We start from the raw sequence: 23,424 nt of genomic DNA on the forward strand, positions 1-23,424 counted from the left end.
TAGTTCAATTTAGTTAAGTTTTGGGGGTGAGACAAGGGTAAGGGAATTAGTAGCGTGATTTTCCCTCGTTATGCCGTGTGTTACCCATTCTTAACTAAGTGTACTTTGTAGGTCTGTATAATCTCAGTGTAATCCTAATGTTATAAGCTCATTTGTGACTTCAATAAAGCTAGTTTTTTTTCTTGCACCAAAACCAGTTGTCTGCTGCGCTTTGTCACAACCCCCAAATAAGTCCAAGGTCTAGAACCCAGGGAGTAGGAGTGATTCGGACCACTCAGAAGTCAGAGGTGAAGCTGACACAGACCACCACCTCCTACAACAGTGAGCCCTAGTTCTAGGTTCTCCCACAAGTGGAAACATCCTCTCCATATCCACCCTGTCAGGACCCCTTAGGATCCTATATCTTTCAATCAAATCACCTCTTACTCTTCTAAACTCCAGAGGATACAAACCTAACCTGTCCAACTTTCCTCGTAAAACAACCCGCCCATTCCAGGTATTAGTCCGGTAAACCTTCTCTGAATTGCTTCCGACGCATTTACATCCTTCCTTAAATAAGGTGACCAATACTGTACACAGCACTCCAAATGTGATCTCACTAGTGCCCTCTACAACTGAAGCATAACCTCCCTACTTTTGTACAATAAAAGCAAAATGCTGCGGATGTTGGAAATCTGAAACAAAAACAGAAAATGCTGGAAAAGCTCAGCAGGCCTAGCAGTATCAGTGGAGAGAGAAACAGAGTTAACATTTTAAGTCTATATGACCCTTCTTCAGAGCTAAGGAGAAGTAGGAATGTGATGAAATTTATACTGTTTAAGTGGCGGTGGAGCAAGTGAAGCTGGATAGAAGACCAGTGATTGCCAGCGATGTAGCTTGCCATTTCAACACACCATCTTGCTCTCACGCCCACATGTCCATCCTTGGCCTACTGCAATGTTCCAGTGAAGCTCAATGCAAACTGGAGGAACAGCACCTCATCTTCTGATTAGGCACCTTACAGCCTTCCGATTTAAAACTGAGTTCAACAACTTCAGATCATGAACTCTCTCCTCCATCCTCCCCCCTTTTTTAACCTCTTTTTTCAAAATTCATTTTTATTTTTTATCTTATTTTTATTTTTATTCATTTATTAATTGTTTTATCGCCTTTTTTTATCCCCTCTTTTTATCCCATTTTCTATCCTTTTTGTCTTATTGTCACTTGTTCATGTTGTTCTTTCACAGAGTGTTTTCCCTTGTTCTATCACTATCATATTGTGCTTTCTTACCTTAATGCCACTATCAGCACCTCCTTTAGCCAGTACCATACCATTAACACTGCCTTTGTCCTTTAGTTCAGGACATCTTTGTCAATCTCTCCTTTGCCCCCACCTATCGCTGGCCTTCTATCCAGCTTCACCTGCTCCATTGTGCCCCCCCCCCTCAACTTATATAGTATACATTTCATCACATTTCTACTTCTATTTAACTCTGAAGAAGAGTCATATGGACTCAAAACATTAACTCTGTTTCTCTCCCCACAAATGCTGTCAGACCTCCCTACTTTTGTATCCGATTCCCCTCACAATAAATGATAACATTCTATTAGATTTCCTAATTACTTCCTGTACCTGTGTATGAGCCTTTTTATGATTTGTGCACTAGGACACCCAGATCCCTCTGCATCTCAGAGCTCTGCAATCTCTCACCATTTAGATAATATGCTTCTCTTTTATTCTTCCTGCCAAAATGGACAATTCCACACTTTCCCTCATTACACTCCATTTGTCAGATCTTTGCCCACTCACTTAACCTTTCTATATCTTTTTGTAGCCTCCTTATGTCCTCTTCACAACTTACTTTCCTACCTATAATAAAAAGAGAAAATGCTGGATAAACTCAGGAGGTCTGGTAGCATCTGTGGGGGGAGAAAAAGAATTAATGTTTCGAGTCCGTATGACCCTTCTTTAAAGCTAAAGAGAAGCAGAGATGTGATGTGATGTGATGGATTTTATACTGCTTAAGAGGTGGGACAAGATAGAAGGTCAGGAGTAGGTCATGGTGAAGGAGAGATTGATAAAGATGTTCAGAAGATGCTGATAGTGACACAAAGGCAGCAGAAGGTGTTAATAGCAGAACAAGGGATAGTGTTCTGTGAGAGCAAGACATAGAAAGAACTGACAGATGGCCCTGTGGTCGGAGCGGGGAGTGGGGTGGGGTACGGTGGTTTGGGGAAAACGTATTTCAAAAATGAACAAATAATTAAAAGAATAAAGTAAAAAAAATAAATAATGGATTAGAAAAGGGGTGGGTATGGAGAAGAGAGTTCATGGTCTGAAGTTGTTGAACTCAATATTAAGTCCAGAAGGCTGATCTCAGGCCAATCAACTGACAAATGGAGGTTATGGTGTCCCTGGAGAGGCGGAGCCTCCTTTGGCACTGCACCTCAGACATATTGAAGTAGCTGCTTCGCCGCCTGTAAACCCTGGCAGCAGGATAGTGGCCTCTTCTGCAGCCCCTTCTGCCTTGGACTTCCTGTTGGCCCTGTGCCCCTTGTACCTGCGCCTCTCCTCCCACAGGTCACTCCCCTGGTAGCTGCATAGGGACATCTGGCTTCCTCTCCCTCCTGCCCCTCTCTTCTTCCAGAGAGGAAGTGCCAGGAGCGGAGACCACAATCCTCATTACCAGGGTAATGGAAGACTGTCTGATACCTGGAAGGTCCATAAGGTCAAAATTCTCCAGGGACCTTGGAGACATCAATGAGTCCTGATATGAAGCCTGGAAATGGTAAGAATGAAGCTCAGAACAGAGATGAAGCTGTCAAGTTCAAATTAGTAATCAGCAGCAAACTATCCCATAAACAAAAACAGAATTACCTGGAAAAACTCAGCAGGTCTGGCAGCATTGGCGGAGAAGAAAAGAGTTGATGTTTCGAGTCCTCATGACCCTTCGACCGAACATGAGGCTCAAAACGTCAACTCTTTTCTTCTCCGCCGATGCTGCCAAAACTGCTGAGTTTTTCCAGGTAATTCTGTTTTTGTTTTGGATTTCCAGCATCCGCAGTTTTTTTGTTTTTATCCCATAAACTCCTCAGTGCTCACAATGACAATGGACCATTTTATCTTGCCCTTGGATGAGATTTCATTAAAAGTGGGCTGCCCGCCTGCCCAATTTGCCCGTGCGACTAGAGTGAAATCGCATGGGCAATGTAAAATCGCAAACAAGTGCATTTTCACTGGCCTTAAGTTGCCTTTTAATTGTTGTCGGGCACGGCTGCAACACCTGCGTGCACCGCCAACCTGAAGATTGCTCGCATGTGGGATGACATTGGGATGCTCACCCAACATCATTTCACACTATTTCACATCTGTTCGGGTCAGGCGCAGGCCAGCCTGCCCGCGAGACATAAAATTCTGGCTCAAGCGTGTCCATTCGGGCATCGAAATGCAACTCGTCAACCAGACAGAAATTCGGCCCTAATTCATAAAGTATATCATTGGTCATAAAATGTTTTGGAACATCCTGAGGTTGTAAAATACATTAGATAAATGTAAGTTTGTTAGTTTCTTTATCTCTGCCTGCTTGTTTCTCCCTCTGTTGGTCTCTGTCTCTCCCTGTTTGGCTTTCTATCTTGCTGTTTCTGTGGGTCTCTCTCTCTCCCTCTGTTTGTCTCTGACTCTCTCTCTCTCTCTATCTCTCTCTTTATTTGTCTCTCTATCTCTCTGTTTCTCTATTTAGTTGTCTATATCAGCCTCCCACTTTGCACCCTTAGTAAACTTGACCTCATCCAAAACTCTGCTACCTGTATCCTCACTCGTATCAAGTCCCACTTCCTTATCAGCCCACCAACCCAACAATTTTCCAAGATAAAAACAGAATTACCTGGAAAAACTCAGCAGGTCTGGCAGCATTGGCGGAGAAGAAAAGAGTTGACGTTTCGAGTCCTCATGACCCTTCGACAGGGCTGCCAGACCTGCTGAGTTTTTCCAGGTAAATCTGTTTTTGTTTTGGATTTCCAGCATCCGCAGTTTTTTTGTTTTTAATTTTCCAAGATCTCTGCCTTCCACCAATTTTGGCCTTTTGCACAACTTTGATTTTCATTGTTTCACCATTGGAAATTGTGCTGTCAGGGTCCTATTCTTTGGAATTTCCTCCCTAAATTTCTCTACCTTTCTGCCTCTCACCTCATTGAAGACCCACCTTAAAACCTATCTCATTGACCAAGCTATTCGTCACTCATCCTAATATCTCTGTATGTGGCTCTGTGTTAAATTTTATTTGCTGACGATCATGTGAAGCACCTTGGGGAGTTTTATGATGTTAAAGGTGCTTTATAAAAGCAATTTGTTGGTGTGAGTCTCTACCTCAGTCATTTTTTTCTATCTCTCTCTGCTTGCCTCTCTCTCTCTCTCAATCTTTCTGGTTCTGTTTGCCTCAATCTATCTCTCCAATTCTAATCCCTCTGTCTCTTAATCTCTCTATCCATTAACAATACAATTTCCACAAATGCGGGACGACTAAAATACCAATAAAACCCATCATTGTGATTTTCTGAAGAGGGAACCTTGTATTCCACTTGCTGACAGATACTCATTGTTTGTCTGTAGTGGTGAGTAGCAGGGATGTCTCGTGTAAGGAGAGAGTTTGTTTTAGTGGGAAACAGAGAAGGAGCAGAACAAGGTGGTGCTGGAGTGTTGGGGGAGGAGACCTCTTCATCAGCTAATTTAGTATCCAAACAACAATTGTTTCTTCATCACTCAGGCTTTCATTTTGAGCCTGTCCTAGCTACTGGATCAATCCAATAAGTGAACAAATAATGCTCCGAATGTATCACCAGGAGTTCTCACTGGGTGGGGGAGGGGGCATCTCCTGATCAACTGTTGTATCTTTGTCGCAAGAGCTGCAGAGCTTAGGAACAGGAGGAGGCTATTCAGCCCCTCGAGCCTGCACCACCACTAGATTAGATCACTGTTGATCAATGTCATAACTCCATTTACCTACTTCAGCTCCATTTTCCCTGATACTCTGACTGAATGAAAATCTAGATCTCAGACTTTGAAAGCTCCAATTGAAAGAGCATCTTTTGAAGAGAATGCGTACAGATTTACCCTCTGCTGTGTGTACAGTCTGTTTTCACTCCCCAGTGGCTTCAGATCCTTCCTACTTGTTCCTGATGCTCCAGCCCAACCTCTTGGAATCTATTCTATTATTTTAAATGGTTTGATCAGAATCTCCGAACTCCAGCATTCCTCTCTCTCATCAGTCCAAAGGGAAAATTTGGGCAAAAACTGATCAAATGGGGTTGTTTCACAATAGGTAAAGCTGTCACTCATCTAGAAGGTCTATTGTCCTGTGGAGAGAATTGGGCTAAGAATCTTACTCCTGGCAAAGAGAAGTCTATGTGAAATCCTGATAGCAGTCTCAAAATTCTTAGGGGCTTTGAAAGGGTGAATGAAGACAAATTGTTTCCATTTGTGGCCGAATCCAAAACCACAGAGAATCAATCTAACATTGAATTTTGCGAGCTACCTCGGGGTGGGGGCGGGGGGGTGTGGTTTGTGGGCTGAGTGGCAGGGGGCCCTGTAAGGTGGGGTGCCCATCATCTTGCTGCCATCATGCCATTTTGCCAGCCACAGGGAAGGTGGTGCATGGTCCTCCTGTCCAGAGGTCAAATGAGCTGCTCAAGTGGTCAATTAAGGGCCTCTGCCTGTTTCTACTGGCATTTTACCAGCAGTGGGCTGGCCCTCTGCCAAGTGGGGAAATGGACTGGAATTCTCTCAGCAGGCTTGGGTAGTGGGGGTGGGCCCTCCTCTTTGGGCACTTTTTGGCCCAGGGAGAAGCCACTTCGCAGCAATGGCCGGTCCTGCAAGATCATCACCAACCTCCCTCACCAACCTCTCCCTGGCCAGGGCCTGCCAGATCCCATGTACTGGGTTGGGAGAGTGCCTCTTCTTTCACATTTAGCCCCGCTGTAGGCACCACTCTCAGGGTACTGCTGAGGCTAGTGAGCTGCCAACCCTCTGACTGGCGGTAAAATGTGGCCCGAGGTATGCAGTGTCAATGTCTTATTAATTATGGTGTTAAAGTCCAATGGCAATCGCTTTGTTAAATGACAATTACATTGTAATGGTTTAATGGAAATTACATTGTTAAAGCAACTACATTGTTAAACAGGTGATGGGTATTGGTACACCTATAAATGAGAACATTCCCATCTAGGTGTACCTGGAGTTGGAGTATATGGTGTCTATTGGTATGGTTGAGGTGGCTTGTGCTTGGTGAGCACTGCAGGGACTGGGGTGCTTTATAAAGACCCCTTTAATTACATTTTGATTCAATCTTTGTAAGTTTCCTTTAAATTTAGTCCTTTATTTTGCAGTTTCCCTTTAAGGGGCTGCCTTTTAATTTATCCTTGATTTTGTTAATTTAGTTTGTGCTGTACTAAGTTATAAATGAGGGGATAGGCAGTTGGGTGACCCTGGAGAGGGAGCATGTGGTGTCTGGTGGCACTATTGAGGCTTGGTGGGCACTGTAGGGACTGGGGTGCTTTATAGGTCCTTTTAATCATATTTTAATTTGATTACTGTATGTTTCCTTTGAGATTTTGTCTATTGTTGCAGTATTTTAAGGGCTGTTCCTTTAACTTGTCCATTTGATCTTTTGTTAGTCTGACCCCCTTGAGTGTTTTTATTCACTTGAGATGTGGGCTCTGCTGGCTGGACCAGCATTTAATGCCCATACCTGGTTGCCCTTGAGAAGGTTGTGGTGCTGCCTTGAACCACTGCAGTTCATGTGGTATAGGTACACCCACAGTGCTATTCAGGAGGGAGTTCAGGGTTTTGACCCAGTGATAGTGAAAGAACAGTGATCTATGGAACCTGTGGAATTTGCTACCACAGGAAGTAGTTGAGGCCAAAACATTGTATGTTTTCAAGGAGTTAGATATAGCTCTTGGGGGTGAAATGGATCAAAGGATATGGGGAGAAAGTGGGAGCAGGCTATTGAGTTGGATGATAATGAATGGTGGAGCAGGCTTGATGGGTTGAATGGCCTACTCTTGCTCCTATTTTCTATGTTTCTCTATTTCCAAGCCAGGATGGTGAGAGGCTTGGAGGGGGAACTTCCAGGTGGTGGTGTTCCCATGTATCTGCAGCCCTTGTCCTTCTAGATGGTAGTGGTTGTGGGTTTGGAAGATGCTGCCTAAGAAGCCTTGGTGAATTCCTGCTGTGCATCTTGTAGCTGGCACACACTGCTGCTACTGTGTGGTGGAGGGAGTGAATTGAAGTGGGCTGCTTTGTCCTGGATGGTGTCAAGCGTTGTGTTGTTGGAGTTGCACTCATTCAGGCAAGTGGGGAGTATTCCATCACACTCCTCACTTTTGTGCCTCGTAGATGGGAATATTCCTTCACACTCCTCACTTGTGTCTTGGAGATGGTGGACAGGCTTTGGGAAGTTAGGAGGTTAGTTGCTCGTTGTAGGATTCCTAGCCTCTGACCTGCTCTTGTAGCCACAGTATTTATGTGATGACAAAAAAGATGGTAAATGCTGAGTTGCTCAAATCTGAGGGGAAACTTGAAACCACTGTCACAACTAACTTTCAATTTGTATAAATTTTGAGATCTGTGCCTTGAATTCAGTAGCAATAAGGCCACAAAGTCTTACAGGTTTTTTTCACAAAGACTAGATTAAATATTTATTAATAAATGATTTTAAATACACATCTACAAATTCCTACTAGATAACAAAAGTTCAACTGGGAGTTAAAAGACCCAGGCAAAGAAACATGATACCCTATACAAGTAGAATTCAGTGAGTTTTTATTTCTCTACATTTCGGTCCCTGGAGACAGTGGCTAGAGGCACAGATGCTGAAGGCTTTTTGACAATTTTAAGATCTTAAAAATGCCTACCTTTACACCGAGCCTTTGGCCCTTTATACATATTTCCCTCTTTCCCCCACCTCCCCTGGCCTTGAATGCAAATACCCATTGTTTCACTATGTATTTGGACTTTATTTCCCTGATAATAAAACCCTCTCATAGCACTAAGTTTTTCCAGTAATATTTGGGGGGAAAAATAAACTTTCTAAATGTCACCTAGCTAGGTGACACATTTCACCCCTCCTTCAAAAACAATCTAGTCTGGTTTATTTCAAAATGCAATTGTTCCCTTGACACTTATGTTTCTAAACTTCCCCATATTTACCTAATTAACATTTCAAACCTAACCTCTTAGATCAAAGCACCCAAACTAATTCAATTAAGTCTCACATGCATGTATTGACACATCCCATTATTACTGTATTATACAATAAATTCCAATAACATTGAGAATTGTATCTTCTTGACAATATGCCTAGTCCAGTTCAGTTTCTGGTCAATCGTAACCCCCAGGATGTTGATTGTGGGGGATTCATTGACGTTAATGCCATTGAACATCAAGAGGCAATGGTTAGATTCTCTCTTGTTGGAGATGGTCATTGCCTGACACTTGTGTGGTTAAATATTACTTGCCACTTGTCAGCCCAGGCCTGGATATTGTCCAGATCTTGCTGCATTTGGACATGAGCTGCTTTTGTTAATCTGATATACTCAAACAAGTATACATGGGGACATTAGCAGCCAGGTGTCCCTGGAGAAGGACCATGCAGTGTCCATCGGCATGCTTGAGGTCTTCTATGACCAGTGGGAGCTGGAGTGCATTATTAACTTCAAAAATCACATCTTTATTTGATTTTGTAAGTTTCCTTTGTAATTTTGTTTTATTGTTAGTGTCTCTTTAAGGGATTGTCCCCCTGTTTGTTTTGACAATTTGTTTAATTTGTCCTAATTTGTTATACTCAAGACTATAAATGAGGACATTTGTGGCTGGGTGTCCCTGGAGAGAGAGCATGTGGTGTCCACCAGCACGCTTGAGGCCTTCTGTGACTGGTGGGCATCACGGGGACTGGGGTGTATCGTTAGCCCCGGAAATGACATTTTGATTTAAAGTTTGTTTTCTTTGTAAGTTAGTTTTGGTTAGTGTCCCTTTAAGGGACTATCCCTTCATTTGATTTGTTAATTAGTTTAATTTTGTGTTAACTTATTTTCCTTTAACTTATGTTAATTGTCCTTCCTAAAGAATATAAATAGGGACATTCGTGGCTGTGTGTCCCTGGAGAAGGAGCACATGGTATCCGCTGGCATGATTGAGGCCTTCCATGATTGGTGGGTACTGCAGGGTGCACTATTGAATCCCATAGTCACATTTTAATTTGATTTTTGTAAGTTTCCTTTGTGATTTTGTCTTATGTTGCAGTATTCCTTTAAGAGGCTGCCCCTTTAATTTGTTTTGTTATTTTCTGTTAATTCATTATATTCAAAAGAATACAACTGGGGACATTTGTGGCTGGTGTCCTTTATTACCACCAGTCCCTGGCAAGGCTCCCCCAATTTATGATCCCGCATGAGGCACACCAAATTGTTCTGCTCCCAGGTGAGGAGGGATGAACTGGTTCCCTTTCTTTATTCAACTCCCTCAGTTGGTCGCAACAGGTTAATTTAAAAACAATCCTTTCCCTCATGGATACCTTTTCCCAGTCCAAATGTATTAATGTTTTAAAAGGAGCCAATTTTACAAGGCTTTCTAGAGTCAAAGAAAGAATGAATTTATTAGTTACAAAACGTGAGGAAAAATGCTCCACACATGCCGTCATGATTGAGGCCTTCCACGACTGGTGGGCGCTGTGGAGGCTGAGGTGCATTATTGACTCCCAAAAATCACAATTTGATTTGAATTTTTGTAAGTTTCCTTTGTGATTTTGTTTTTAGTTAGTTTCCCTTTGAGGGACTGTTCCCCCTGTTAATTTGTTTAATTTCTCCACTTGTTAAATTGTTAGTTTGTTAATTTGAACCTCTGTTTACTCAAGAGTATAAATGGGGACAGCTGGAACACTGAAGGGGTTGGGGGGATTATGCAGCCTTGGAAATAAACCTGCCTTGAGGTACTGGCTTGGTGTCAGGCTCATTTTTCCGTCATTGTATGACTATTGGATTTAACACCCAGACGGCTTCTATGAAAGTCTCCTGCTTCTGAACCTGTTGACTGGGCCTCCCAGCCTGGATGCTCTTCATCTGCCTCCTTGTGTGTAGCTAACTGCTGAGGCCCTGCCAAGTCCAGCATGGCTTGCATTATGCTGGGACAGACACTGAGAAGAGGTAGGTCCAAAATGTCCGTTAGCCAGCAGGCTTGTATCTGGTCCGACACTAAACCCCATTCACCCAGCAACATGTCCACCTGCTTCCTATCACTTTGCACACAATACAAAGTCCCATTCCTTATTAATGAATCCCTCCACAGCCTTGCCCCTCCACTCGGCCTCTACAACTTGCACCACTCAGATTCTGGCTTTATGGGCATCTCCTTCTTCCCTTTCCTCCTTCCCTCATTCCCTCCCACATTTTCTCCATTTTACCCTCCATCTTCTCCTCCTCCTCCCCCCCTTTGTTTTCTACCTCTCCCTTCCTCCCTGCCTCTCTCTTACTTCATCACTTCTTAGGCTTTTCCTACTCTTTCTTCTCCCTCCCTTCCCCATTCCCCCCTCTTCCTCTTCCCTCCCCTCTCCATTCATTCACCATCCCTTCCCTACCCTCTTTATCTTCTACCCGTACAATCCCTCCCTTCCCTCTCTCCTCCCCTCCCTCACTTTCCCATTTCCCCACTCCTCTTTTTGTGTGATAATATTTAGCTTTGTGATGAATTATTTCCCTAACTCAGGACATTTCTGAGGGGAACAATGGGATGTCAGAATGAAGTATGTCAGAATGAAGGAATGATAAACCATCCACGACAATACTGCTCCTCTCATTAATTGTGTTTAAATTTCTGCTGAGGCTTTAATAATTCTCTGCATCCACCTCCCACACCCTCTGCATTCCAGTCTGACTCGATCATAGAGCACACATTCTCGAACCACACATTTCTCATCAAAATGATCTTCTGTTGTCCAGCTCACTGGACAAAGAAAGTTCTTTCTCTGGTTCTATTCCTCTCCCAAAGGCAATTCTTGAGAGCAACAACTTCTCTGATATATATTATTTCAAACAGCAACAACACTGGCATTTACCCAGCAATCTGGAAAATTGCCCAGGTAAGTCCTGTCCACAAAAAGCAGGACAAATCCAACCCGGCCAACTACCAGCCCATCTGTCTACTCTCGATCATCAGCAAAGTGATGGAAGGGGCCATCAACAGTGTTATCAAGCAGCACTTACTCAGCAATAACCTGCACACTGACTCTCCATTTGGGTTCCGCTAGAGTCACTCAGCTCTTGACCTCATTACAGCCTTGGACCAAACATAGACTAAAGAGCTGAACTCAAGAGGTGAGGTGAGAGTGACTGCCCTTGGTATCAAGGCAATATCTGATCGAGTGTGGCATCAGGGACCCCTAGCAAAACTGGAATCGGGGGGAAAAGTCTCTGCTGTTGGAGTCATAGCGAACAGAAAGGAAGAAGATTGTGGTTATTGGAGGTCAGTCATCTCAGATCCAGGACATCACTGCAGGAGCTGCTCAGGGTAGTGTCCTCGGCCCAACCGCCTTCAACTGCTTCATCAATGACCTTCCTTCCATCAAAAGGTCAGAAGTGGGGATGTTCGCTGATGATTGTACAATGTTCAGCACCATCCGTGACTCCTCAGATACTGAAGCAGTCCATGTCCAAATGCAGCATATCCTGAATAATATCCAGGCTTGGGCTGAAAGTGGCAAATAACATTCATGCCACACATGTGTCAGGCAATGACCATCTCCTCCAACAAAAGAGAATCCACCCATCGCCCCTTGATGTTCAATGGCAGTAACATTACTGAATACCCCACTATCGACATCCTGAGGATTACCATTAACCAGAAACGGAACTGGGCTAGTCATATAAATACTGTGGCTACAAGAGCAGGTCAGAGGCTGGAAATTCTGTGGCAAGTAACTCACCTCCTGACTCCTCAAGCAAGTTCACCATCTACAAGGCACGAGTCAGGAGTGTGATGGGATACTCTCCATTTGCCTGGATGAGTGCAGCTCCTACAACACTCGAACCTTGACACCGTCCAGGACAAAGCAGCCCACTTGATTGACACCACATCCACAAACATTCACTCCCTCCACCACTGACACACAGTAGCAGCAGTGTGTACCATCTACAAGATATGCTGCAGGAATTCACCAAGACTTCTTAGACAGCACCTTCCAAACCCACGACCACTACCATCTAGAAGGATAAGGGCAGCAGATAGATGGGAACACCACCACCTGGAAGTTCCCATCCAAGTCATTCACCATCCTGACTTGGAAATATATCACCGTTCCTTCACTGTTGCTAGGTCAAAATCCTGGAACTCCCTTCCTAACAGCACTGTGGGTGTACTTACACCACATGGACTGCAGCGGTTCAAGAAGGCAGCTCACCACCTTCTCAAGGGCAATTAGGGATGGGCAATTAGGGATGGGCAATAAAACTGCTGACCAAGCCAGCAAACCCCACATCCCGTGAAAAGAATTTTTTAAAAGTTCTGTTTCCTGCTGTAAATGTAATGGGTTGCACTTGTGTCCTTCTCATCTCCTGCAATCTTTTAACTAATGTTTCCACAGAAAATCACCAAGTGATTCTATACACTGGGAAATGACAGTCAAAATTCCTAGGTGATGAATGAGAGCCTGGAATAACTCTCTAATGCCTAACAGTATATATCTGACAGGTGTATATATTTCTTCTTTCAGCTCATCCAATTGTCTTTATCTTTCAGAGAAAACAAATTTGCAAATTAATGGGTGAGAAAGCTTGAATAATGAATTCTCTTTGGCAGTCTTCCATCTTGTGATTAAAAACAAAAAACTGCAGATGCTGGAAATCCAAAACAAAAACAGAATTACCTGGAAAAACTCAGCAGGTCTGGCAGCATCGGTGGAGAAGAAAAGAGTTGACATTTCGAGTCCTCATGACCCTTCAACAGAACTAGGTGAATCCAAGGAAAGGGGTGAAATATAAGCTGGTTTAAGATGGGGGGCGTTGGGTGGGGGGAGAGAAGTGGAGGGGGGTGGTGTGGTTGTAGGGACAAGCAAGCAGTGATAGGAGCAGATAATCAAAAGATGTCACAGACAAAAGAACAAAAGAACACAGAGGTGTTGAAGGTCGTGATATTATCTAAACGAATGTGCTAATTAAGAATGGATGGTAGGGCACTCAAGGTACAGCTCTAGTGGGGGTGGGTTGCAAGACAAATGGCATCCCTGGCAACTCACTGCACTTGAGACATCCAGGCCAAAGGCTTCCTCTTCACTGGTTCACCTCAGGACTCATGTTTGGCAAACAGGCCAATTCCTATCCTGAGACTCACTCCCACACCAGCATCCTGAGTGACATCTCTATCTTCCTCACTGCCTCTTTCTCAGCCTCTTCATTGTTTTCCCTTTCTTCCTCTTTCTGTCTCTCTCCATCTAATTCTTTCATTTGTCCCTCTCTTGTTTCTCTCATTTTTGTCTTGTTCTGCCTTTCTCCATCTCTTTCTGTGTAATTTTCTCACATTTTTCTCTTTTTTAATCTCATTTTTCTGTCTCTATTTGTTGCCTTTTACTTTTCTCCTCATTTCTCTGGTTTTTTGTTTCCCTCACTCCCCTTTCTCTCTTGCTCTGTCATTTTTTAATGCCACTTGTGGCTCTGGTGCCAAACTGGCCTTGAAGCCACAAGGTTTGGGATTCCAGTCCCACTGTTGAGCACAAAAATGAAGGCTGACATTCTGGTGCACTACTGAAGGCTTGCTGCAGTCTTTGAGGTGCTATTTAGATAAAGTAGACAGAGGCTGTTTCCATTAGCTGATGATACAAGTTTTAATTATCTGAATATAGACTGCGTACAGATGTATCTGTGACAGTTGGTATTCTCAGAATCTCAGAATTGTTATGTTGCAGAAGGAGGTCAATCAGCCCATCCTGTCTGCACTGACTCTCCGATTGAGCAACTCACCTGGTTCCATTTCCCTGCCTTCTCCTGTAACCCTGCACATTCTTTCTTTTTAGACAACAGTCTGATTCCTTTTCAAATGATTCAATGGAACCTGCATCCACTACACTCAGGCAGTGCATTCCAAACCTTAACCACTCGCTGTGTGAACAGGTTTCTCCTCATATCACTTCTGCTTCATTTACTTTAAATCTGTGTCCTCTCATTCTCAATCCTTTCACAAATGGGAACAGTTTCTCCCTATCTAGTCTGTCCAGACCCCTCATGTTTTTGAATATCTCTATCAAGTCTCCTCTCAACCTTCTTTTCTTTAAAGAAAACAGTCCTAACTTCTCCAATCTATCCTCGTAACTGAAACTCTTCATCCCTGGAACCTTTCTCATGGATCTTTCTGTACCCTCGCTGATGCCTTCACATTGCTCTTTAAGTGTGATGCCCAGAACTGGACACAATACTCCAGCTGTGGTCTTACTAGTGTCTTATATAAATTCAGCATAACCTCCCTGCTCTTGTATTCTATGCTCCTATTAATAAGGCCCAGGATACTGTACACTTTAATTGCTCTTTCCACCTGTCCTGCTGCCTTCAATGATTTAGGCACATATACACCCAGGTCTCTCTGCATCTGCTCCCCCTTTAGAGTTGTACCTTTATTTTATATTGTCTCTCCATGTTCTTCCAGTAAAATGTATCATTTCACATTTCTCTGCATTGAGCTTCATCTGCCACATGTCCAGCCATTCCATTAACTTGTCTATGTCCCTCTGAAGTTCGACACAATCCCCCTCACGGTTCACAATGCTTCCATTTTGTGTATCATCTGCAAATTTTGAAATTGTGCCCTGCACACCAACGTCGAGGCCATTAATATATCTCACCACCTGCCGCAGGCCCAATCTGGCAGAAATGTCCTTCAGGACTCGGACAGCTTGGTTAGTAGATGTGCGACTGAACCAGTCTTGGTGATGGACATTGAGTACATTCTGTGCCCTTGAAGGAGAGCAGGGGAGTTCTCCCTGGTGTCCTGGCCAATGTCCCTCCATCAACATCACCGAAAACAGGTGATCACTTTGCTGTTTATGGGAGATTGCTGTGTGTAAATGAGCTGCTGCATTTCCTGCAACAGTAACTACACTTCAGAAAGAGCTGTAAATGCTTTGAAATGTCTGGGATTTGTGAAAAGCACTTTACAAATGTAAGCCTTCCTCCCTCCTGACTGTATACCACTGTACCAGCACCTCTAGTGAAACAGGACATATCCAGGGATGGTGATGGTGGTGTCTGGGACATTATCTGTAGGGTATGATTCTGTGAGGATGACTGTCAGACTGTTGCTTGACTAGTCTGTGAGATAGCTCTGCCTATTTTGCCACTAGACTCCAGATGTTAGTAAGAGGGACTTTGCAGGGTCGACAGGGCTGAGATTGTCGTTGTTGTTGTTTCTGGTGCCTAGGTCGATGCTGGGTGGTTGGTCTGGTTTCATTCTTTTCTGGAACAGTTGGATAAAACTGAGTGGCTCTTGAGATTATTTCAGAATCAACCACATTGCTGTGGGTCTGGAGTCACATGTAGGCCAGACCAGGTAAGGACAGCAGATTTCCTTCCCTAAAGGACATTAGTGAAGCAGATAGGTTTTTATGACAATCGACAATAGTTTCATGGTCACCATTATTGAGACTAGTTTTGTAGTTTCGGATTAATTGAATGTAAAGGTGGGATTTAATTGCAGTCTGGAGTATTAGTCCCGGTCTCTGGGTTACAGTAACATTAGTATGAGACTCGGCTCCTTTCTCTCTCTCTCTCTGCGCCCACTAGGTGTCCCAGGGGTCGGCTCTCGCACTATAGCACTGCCCTGTTGCTCACGCTGGGAGTGGTTTCCTTCACTGAGGGCGGGTTTGCTCGTTCTTTGTTATTTCGCTGAGTTTCCCCGAGTCAGTTTCAGAGCAGCCCCGGGAGGAGTGAGAGTGCGATCGGCCAGCAGCAGCCAGAGCACCGGGTAAGAGACGAGGGCACCGGGTCCGGGCTCCCGAAGATTGGGCTTTGTCCGGGGCACTGCCGACAGATCGGGAGAGCGAGGTCCATCGGCTCTGTGTGGCCGGACCTTTCACCGTCACACCCCTGGCTTAGAGAAACCGGGCCCATTTGATGCTGGGTGTGGGATCTTGCTTTGTAAAGTCAAGGAGTGTCTGTGTGCCCTGTTGTAACTGGGTGTGGGATCTTGCTTTGTAAAGTCAGGGAGAGTCTGTGTGCCCTGTTGTAACTGGGTGTGGGATCTTGCTTTGTAAAGTCAAGGAGTGTCTGTGTGCCCTGTTGTAACTGGATGTGGGCTCTTGCTTTGTAAAGTCAAGGAGACTCTGTGTCCTGTTGTAACTGGGTGTGGGATCTTGCTTTGTAAAGTCAAGGAGACTGTGTCCTGTTGTAACTGGGTGTGGGATCTTGCTTTGCAAAGTCATGGAGAGTCCGTGTGTCCTGTTGTAACTGGGTGTGGGATCTTGCCCACAAACACTGCCAGACTCTCTTGCCCACTTCCCAATATTACTATTCCTGGACTAGGCAGCTGCCAGCCTGCAGTTATTCTGGGTCAGAGGCACATGTGAACAAACTGATGAAACAATTTTCACATTCTTCCATTCTTTCTGCCTGTGTACAGGGTTTGACATATGCTTTGCTCCTGAAGCCTCACGTTCTATAGTGCCTCAGCTCAATGTGTTTGTTTAGTGTCTAACTCAGGAACAAGTGGAAAACTGAGAACGATGAGACTGTATATGGGTCTATCTGACAGCAAATGGCAGATAATATTCCCCAAACTGGAATGAAGTGCCTGTTCATTAATAGTTCTCTATTTTTATCTGGTAGAGCAATGAAGCCCAGCTGGCTAATGTACTGATAGGCCAACCTTAAACCTGCCTATAAAAGTGAGATCAAAGATCCCTTTCTCAGCCCAGCTCTCAGGCTCCAATGATATCAGTACTGGGGCAGTCTTATCTCAAATCCACAATAGCTCATGCAATCTCTAATACTGCACAGACAGGCTCTTCACATTCAGGCTGACAACTGGGGCAGGATGTGTTTGAGGTTGGAGCTCATGCACATTGTTAAAGTGAAGAGAGCTTTATTCTGTACCTAACCCTGTGCTGTACCTGTCCTGGGAGTGTTTGATGAGGACAGTGTAGAGGGAGCTTTACTCTGTATCTAACCCTGTGCTGTACCTGTCCTGGGAGTGTTTAATGGGATGGCGTAGAGGGAGCTTTGCACCCTATGTAGTTGTGTAGCTGGGTAGAGTTTTTTGAGTTATTTTGTTCTGCTCCACATTTAGTTGGATGCCCACCGTCAGGTGGTTGTTGATTGGTGATGGGAGGCAGCCTAGCTGACGCTGTTATACTGAAGATTTGTTGAATATAAAATGGGGCTTTGCAGAGTTGGACTCGGTTCCACGAACATTCTTGAGATCCTTGTTACTCTCCTTTGGTGTTGTTCATGAGTTAAGTGCCAATGTACCTGAGGCCTGTGGACAAAAAGACCCATCAACTGAAGGGGAAGTTTCATTTTTTCCTCTTCAAAAGTTCACTTTTTTGGTGCGAGAGTTCTGTGTTTATTGTGGAATATTTTTTGCTGAATTTAATTTGTCCCTAACCATGTGACTGATAATACCACATGATGAGCACAGACCAATCAAACAGCAATATGAATCACAAATACAATTATACAGACTTTAAATGAAGACATTAGGCTGCTGAGCTGGAATCTCATCCAGGTTGTAAGGTCACAGGTCAGTGAGGCTCTTGATTGATATCAGACATGGATGTCACCTGTATAGGTTGTTTCCAATTGGGGAGAACCAAAATAGGAGGGTCTGATGAGTTAAAACTGGAGCCAGATTGTCTGCAGCAGGCTAAGACAATTACTAAATATCTAATCATGTATATATGGGATGGGAATACTACAGTCATCAGACATGTACATCATCAATCAGAGTGTGTTATAACTCAGCTTGAAGCATTCAAATTACAATTCTGAAGCCAAGGCCTGCTGAGTTGGTCTCTTAAATGACGAAATGTGTGAGAGCAAGGGAGGGTGCAGTAAATCCTGCATGCTGTAAATCTCCACAGGCACTCTTTCCCACTGCACAGGCCCATTTGAGCAGAGGGTTGTATTAAAACTGCTATCTAATTCTGACTGGATAAGATGTGTTTGGGTGCTTTGTATTTTTCAGAGTCACTCTTACTGTACACGACAAAGCGGAGAATCAGTTCCTTATAGCAGCACTGTCAAAGCTGCGCTTTGAGCTCAGAAGGCTCTGCATGTCTGACCAGTCCATGGTGCAGAGACTGTAATGAGTTTTGTGCAGTGAATGTTTAGTGTTATGGGGAGACGAATGAGGCACACCCTCACTGAGAAATCAATGACTGTCCCACCCACTCTTGCACTCACCTTTCACTGTGGATGGGAGGAATGCTAGGAATGGCTTTTGTTTTCCCCCATAGCTGCTCAGCACTAAAGACATTTAAAGGGACATTGTCTGCTTATAGAAGCCTTTTGCCATTTGCAAGTATACAGAGTAGGGCTAGAAATTGTGACGATGCATTTGACCTGTTGTTTCTATGTGATGGGTTAGTGGGAGATTGACACATTACACTCCCCATTCCTATCCTGCTCACCAGCTGCAACTGGGCAGGGAGAAAGGGTTCTTAGGTTCCCCATCTCTTTTTCACCCCTAAATTCAGAGAGAGACTCCCTGCCTGTAATGACATGGCCTGGTTGATGAATTAGTGCCATGTCTGTGGTAAAGTTGGTGGTCTAATGTCGAGACAGTGCCTGAGGCCTGTTTAATCTGCTTCTCAGCCCCGTTCAAACAATGACATGTTCTTCTGGTATGCATCACCAACCTACAAACCGTGTGTACCAGAGATACTCTCCCCCATGTTGTGATCATGTTGTGGTGGGCAATGGGAGGGGATCATCACCTCCTTGGCCAAGGAGCAGTGGCTGGTCTGTCTGAGTGCCCTGCTTTAGCAGTGGAGTCATCTGGGGTTTGGGGGGGTGTGTGTGCGTGTTTGGGGGTGTATGTGAATGTTTGGGGTGCCTATGCGTTTGTCCAGGGTCACATATTGTTTTAAGTATTTGAAACAAGCGACTTTTTTATTTGCATTGTTAATAGCAACCACCACGGGGAACATCCACAATACTGTTGCTGCTTTAGCATGGACGCTTTCTTGGCTCCCTGTTTGTCAGCAAATGGGTGAAAAAGGAGATTTGTTGCAGCCACGGGCTCTCGGATCTTTCTAGAAGTGTGCAGCCTGCTGGCCAGACAATATCCTGCCAGGCTTTCAGTGCACTCAATGTCCACCTGATGGTCTGGCTGTGGGGACGCTCAGGTGAGGAGAGTGGAGTTGCCCAGCCTGGGCTTCTTCCTGCTGACCAGCAAGAAAAAGCAGCAAAGTGAGCCCTATCTCTACATGGTGGAAGATGTTAGAATTAAAAATAAAATAGAAGCTTCTGGAATTAAGTCCATGGAGAAAACCCAAGACCACAACCACAGAATTTTAACGGCACAGAAGGAGGCCATTCAGCCCATAGTGTCTGCACCAGCTCTCCAAATGAGCATTATAGGGGGAGGCGAAGGCGGAGTGGTATTGTCACTGGACTAGTAATCCAGAGACTCTGGGGTAATGCTCTGGGGACTCGGGTTCGAATCCTGCCACAGCAGATGGTGGAGTTTGAATTCAATAAAAATGTGCAATTAAAAGTCTGATGACCATGAAATTGTTCTCGATTGATGTACAAACCCATCTGGTTCATTAATGTCCTTTAGGGAAGGAAAAAAAGGGGATAAAACTGCAGATAAATGAATTAAAATAAGTGGATAAAATTAGAAATGAACGTAGGAAAAAGGGGATTAAAAAAGAGGGTGAAGATGGCAGAGAGTTCATAGTCTGAAGGTGTTGAACTCAATGTTAAGTGCAGAAGGCTGTAAGGTGCCTAATTGGAAGATGAGGTGCTGTTCCTCCAGTTTGACATAGTCCTCCTCACGGAATCATACCTCACACCAGACACCACTATCACCATAACAAAAATAAAAATACCTGGAAAAACTCAGCAGGTCTGGCAGCATCTGCGGAGAGGAACACAGTTAACATTTTGACTCCGTGTGACTCTTAACAGAGCTAAGTAAAAATAGAAAAGAGGTGAAATATAAGCTGGTTTAAGGGGGGTTGGGGGCATGTGGGACAAGTAGAGCTGGATAGAGGGCCAGTGATAGGTGCAGATAACCAAAAGATGTCATAGACAAAAGGACAAAGAAGTGTTGAAGGTGGTGATATTATCTAAGGAATATGCTAATTAAGGGTAGAGAGCTCTAGTTGGGGTGGGGTGAAGGGAAGGGATCGAAATAGGCTAAAAGGTAGAGATAAAACAATGGATGGAAATACATTTAAAAATAATGGAAATAGGTGGGAAAAGAAAAATCTATATAATTTATTGGGAAAAAAACGGGGGGATCAGAAAGGGGGTGGAGATGGAGGAGAGAGTTCGTGATCTAAAATTGTTAAACTCAATATTCAGTCCGGAAGGCTGTAAAGTGCCTAGTCGGGAGATGAGGTGTTGTTCCTCCAGTTTGCGTTGAGCTTCACTGGAACAATGCAGCAGGCCAAAGATGGACATGTGGGCGTGAGTGCAGGGTGGAGTGTTAAAATGGCAAGTGACAGGGAGATCCGGGTAATGCTCGCGGACAGACCGAAGGTGTTCTGGAAAGCGGTCACCCAGTCTGCGTTTGGTCTCTCCAAAGGTAGAGGAAACCGCATTGGGAGCAGCGAATGCAATAGACTAAATTGGGGGAAGTGCAAGTGAAATGCTGCTTCACTTGAAAGGAGTGTTTGGGCCCTTGGACGGTGAGGAGAGGGGAAGTAAAGGGGCAGGTGTTGCACCTTCTGCGCTTGCATGGGAAGGGGCCGTGGGAGGGGGTTGAGGTGTAGGGGGTGATGGAAGAATGGACCAAGATGTCCCAGAGGGAACGATCCCACCACTATCACCATCCCTGGGTATGTCCCGTCCCACTGCCAGGACAGACCCAGCAGAGGTGGCGGCACAATGGTATACAGTCAGGAGGGAGTTGCCCTGGGAGTCCTCAACATTGACTCCAGACCCCTTGAAGTCTCATGGCATCAGGTCAAACATGGGAAAAGAAACCTCCTGCTGATTACCACGTACCACCTTCCCTCAACTGATGAATCAGTGCTCCTCCATGTTGAACACCATTTGGAGGAAGCACTGAGGGTGGCAAGGGCGCAGAATGTACTCTGGGTGGGGGACTTCAATGTCCATCACCAAGAGTGGCTCAGTAGCACCACTCCTGGCTGAGTCCTAAATGACAGAGCTGCTAGACTGGGTCTGCGGCAGGTGGTGAGGGAACCAAAAAGAGGGAAAAACGTACTTGACCTCATCCTCACCAACCTGTTTGCTGCAGATGCATCTGTCCATGACATTGGTAGGAATGACCATCGCACAGTCATTGTGGAGACAAAGTCTCGCCTTCACATTAAGGACACTTCCATCGTGTTGTGTGGCACTACCACTGTGCTAAATGGGATAGATTTCAAACAGATCTAGCAACTCAAGACTTGAGGCGCTGTGGGCCATCAGCAGCAGAATTGTGCTCGAAGACAATCTGTAACCTCGTGGCCCGGCATATCCCCCACTCTACCATTACCATCAAACCAGGGGATCAACCCTGGTTCGATGAAGAGTGCAGGGGGGCATGCCAGGAGCAGCACCAGGCATACCTAAAAATGAGATGTCAACCTGGTGAAGCTATAACACAGGACTACTGTGTGCTAAACAGCATAAGCAGCAAGTGATAGACAGGGCTAAGCCACCCCACAACCAACGGATCAGATCTAAGCTCTGCAGTCCTACCAAATTCAGTTGTGAATGGTGGTGGACAATTAAACAACTCACTGGAGGAGGAGGCTCCACAAATATCCTCATCCTCAGTGATGGAGGAGCCCAGCACATCAGTGCAAAAGATAAGGCTGAAGCATTTGCTACAATCTTCAGCCAGAAGCGCCAAGTGGATGATCCATCATGGCCTCCTCCAGAGGTTCCCAGCATCACAGATGCCAGTCTTCAGCCAATTCAATTCGCCCCACGTGATATCAAGAAATGGCTGAAGGCACTGGATACTGCAAAGACTATGGGTCCTGACAATATTCCGGCAATAGTACGGAAGACTTGTGCTCCAGAACATGCTGCGCCTCTAGCCAATCTGTTCCAGTACAGCTACAACACTGGCAACTACCCGGCTATGTGGAAAATTGCCCAGGTATGTCCTGCACACAAAAAGCAGGACAAATCCAACCTAGCCAATTACTGCCCCATCAGTCTACTCTCGATCATCAGTAAAGTAATGAAAGGGGTCATCAACAGTGCTATCAAGTGGCACTTGCTTCGCATTAACCTGCTCACTGATGCCCAATTTGGGTTCCGCCAGGGTCACTCAGCTCCTGACCTCACTACAGCCTTTGTTCAAACACGGACAAAAGAGCTGAACTCCCGAGGTGAGGTGAGAGTGACTGCACTTGACATCAAGGCTACATTTGACTGAGTGTGTGATCAAGGAACCCCAGCAAAACTGGAGTCAATGGAAATCAGGGGGGAAAACTCTCTGCTGGTTGAAGTCATACCTAGCACAAAGGAAGATGGTTGTTGTTGTTGGAGGTCAGTCATCTCAGCTCCAGGACATCACTGCAGGAATTCCTCAGGGTAGTGTCCTAGGCCCAACCATCTTCAACTGCTTCATCAATGACCTTCCTTCCATCATAAGGTCAGAAGTGGAGATGTTTGCTGATGATTGCATAATATTCAGCACCATTCGCAACTCCTCAGATACTGAAGCAGTCCATGTCCAAATGCAGCAAGACCTGGACAATATCCAGGCTTGGGCTGACAAGTAGCAAATAACATTCGCATCACACAAGTGTCAGGCAATGACCATCCCCAACAAGAGTTTATCCAAACCCTTGATATTCAATGGCATTACCACCACTGAATCCCCCACTATCAGCATCCTGGGGGTTACCATTGACCAGAAACTGAACTGGACTAGCCATATAAATACTGTGGCTACAAGAGCAGGTCAGTGGCTAGGAATCCTGTGGTGAGTAACTCACCTCTTGACTCCCCAAAGCCCGTCCACCATCTACAAGGCACAAGTCAGGAGTGTGATAGAATACTCTCCACTTGCCTGGATGAGTGCAGCTCTGACAACACTGAAGAAACTTGACACAATCCAGGACAAAACATCCCGCTTGATTGGCACCACATCCACAAACATTCACTCCCTCCAGCACCAACACATAGTAGCAGCAGTGTGTACCATCTACAAGATGCACTGCAGGAATTCACCAAGGCTCCTTCGACAGCACCTTCCAAATCCGTGACCACTACCATCTA

At 44.9% G+C, this 23,424-nt stretch overlaps 1 protein-coding gene across 1 annotated transcript in view; it reads left to right on the forward strand.

Annotated features, from left to right (window-relative positions):
• Nucleotides 1–15,831: 15,831 nt before the first annotated feature.
• The window catches only part of LOC121283615 (CD151 antigen-like), a 472,005-nt gene continuing 464,412 nt past the window's right edge, over nucleotides 15,832–23,424 (forward strand). The window contains exon 1 of the mRNA XM_041198387.1: nucleotides 15,832–15,973. The gene's annotated coding sequence lies outside the window, so the exon portion shown is untranslated. The remainder of the gene's footprint in view (nucleotides 15,974–23,424) is intronic.

Source organism: Carcharodon carcharias, chromosome 10 (assembly GCF_017639515.1).
Source record: "Carcharodon carcharias isolate sCarCar2 chromosome 10, sCarCar2.pri, whole genome shotgun sequence".
Lineage (NCBI taxonomy): Eukaryota > Metazoa > Chordata > Chondrichthyes > Lamniformes > Lamnidae > Carcharodon > Carcharodon carcharias.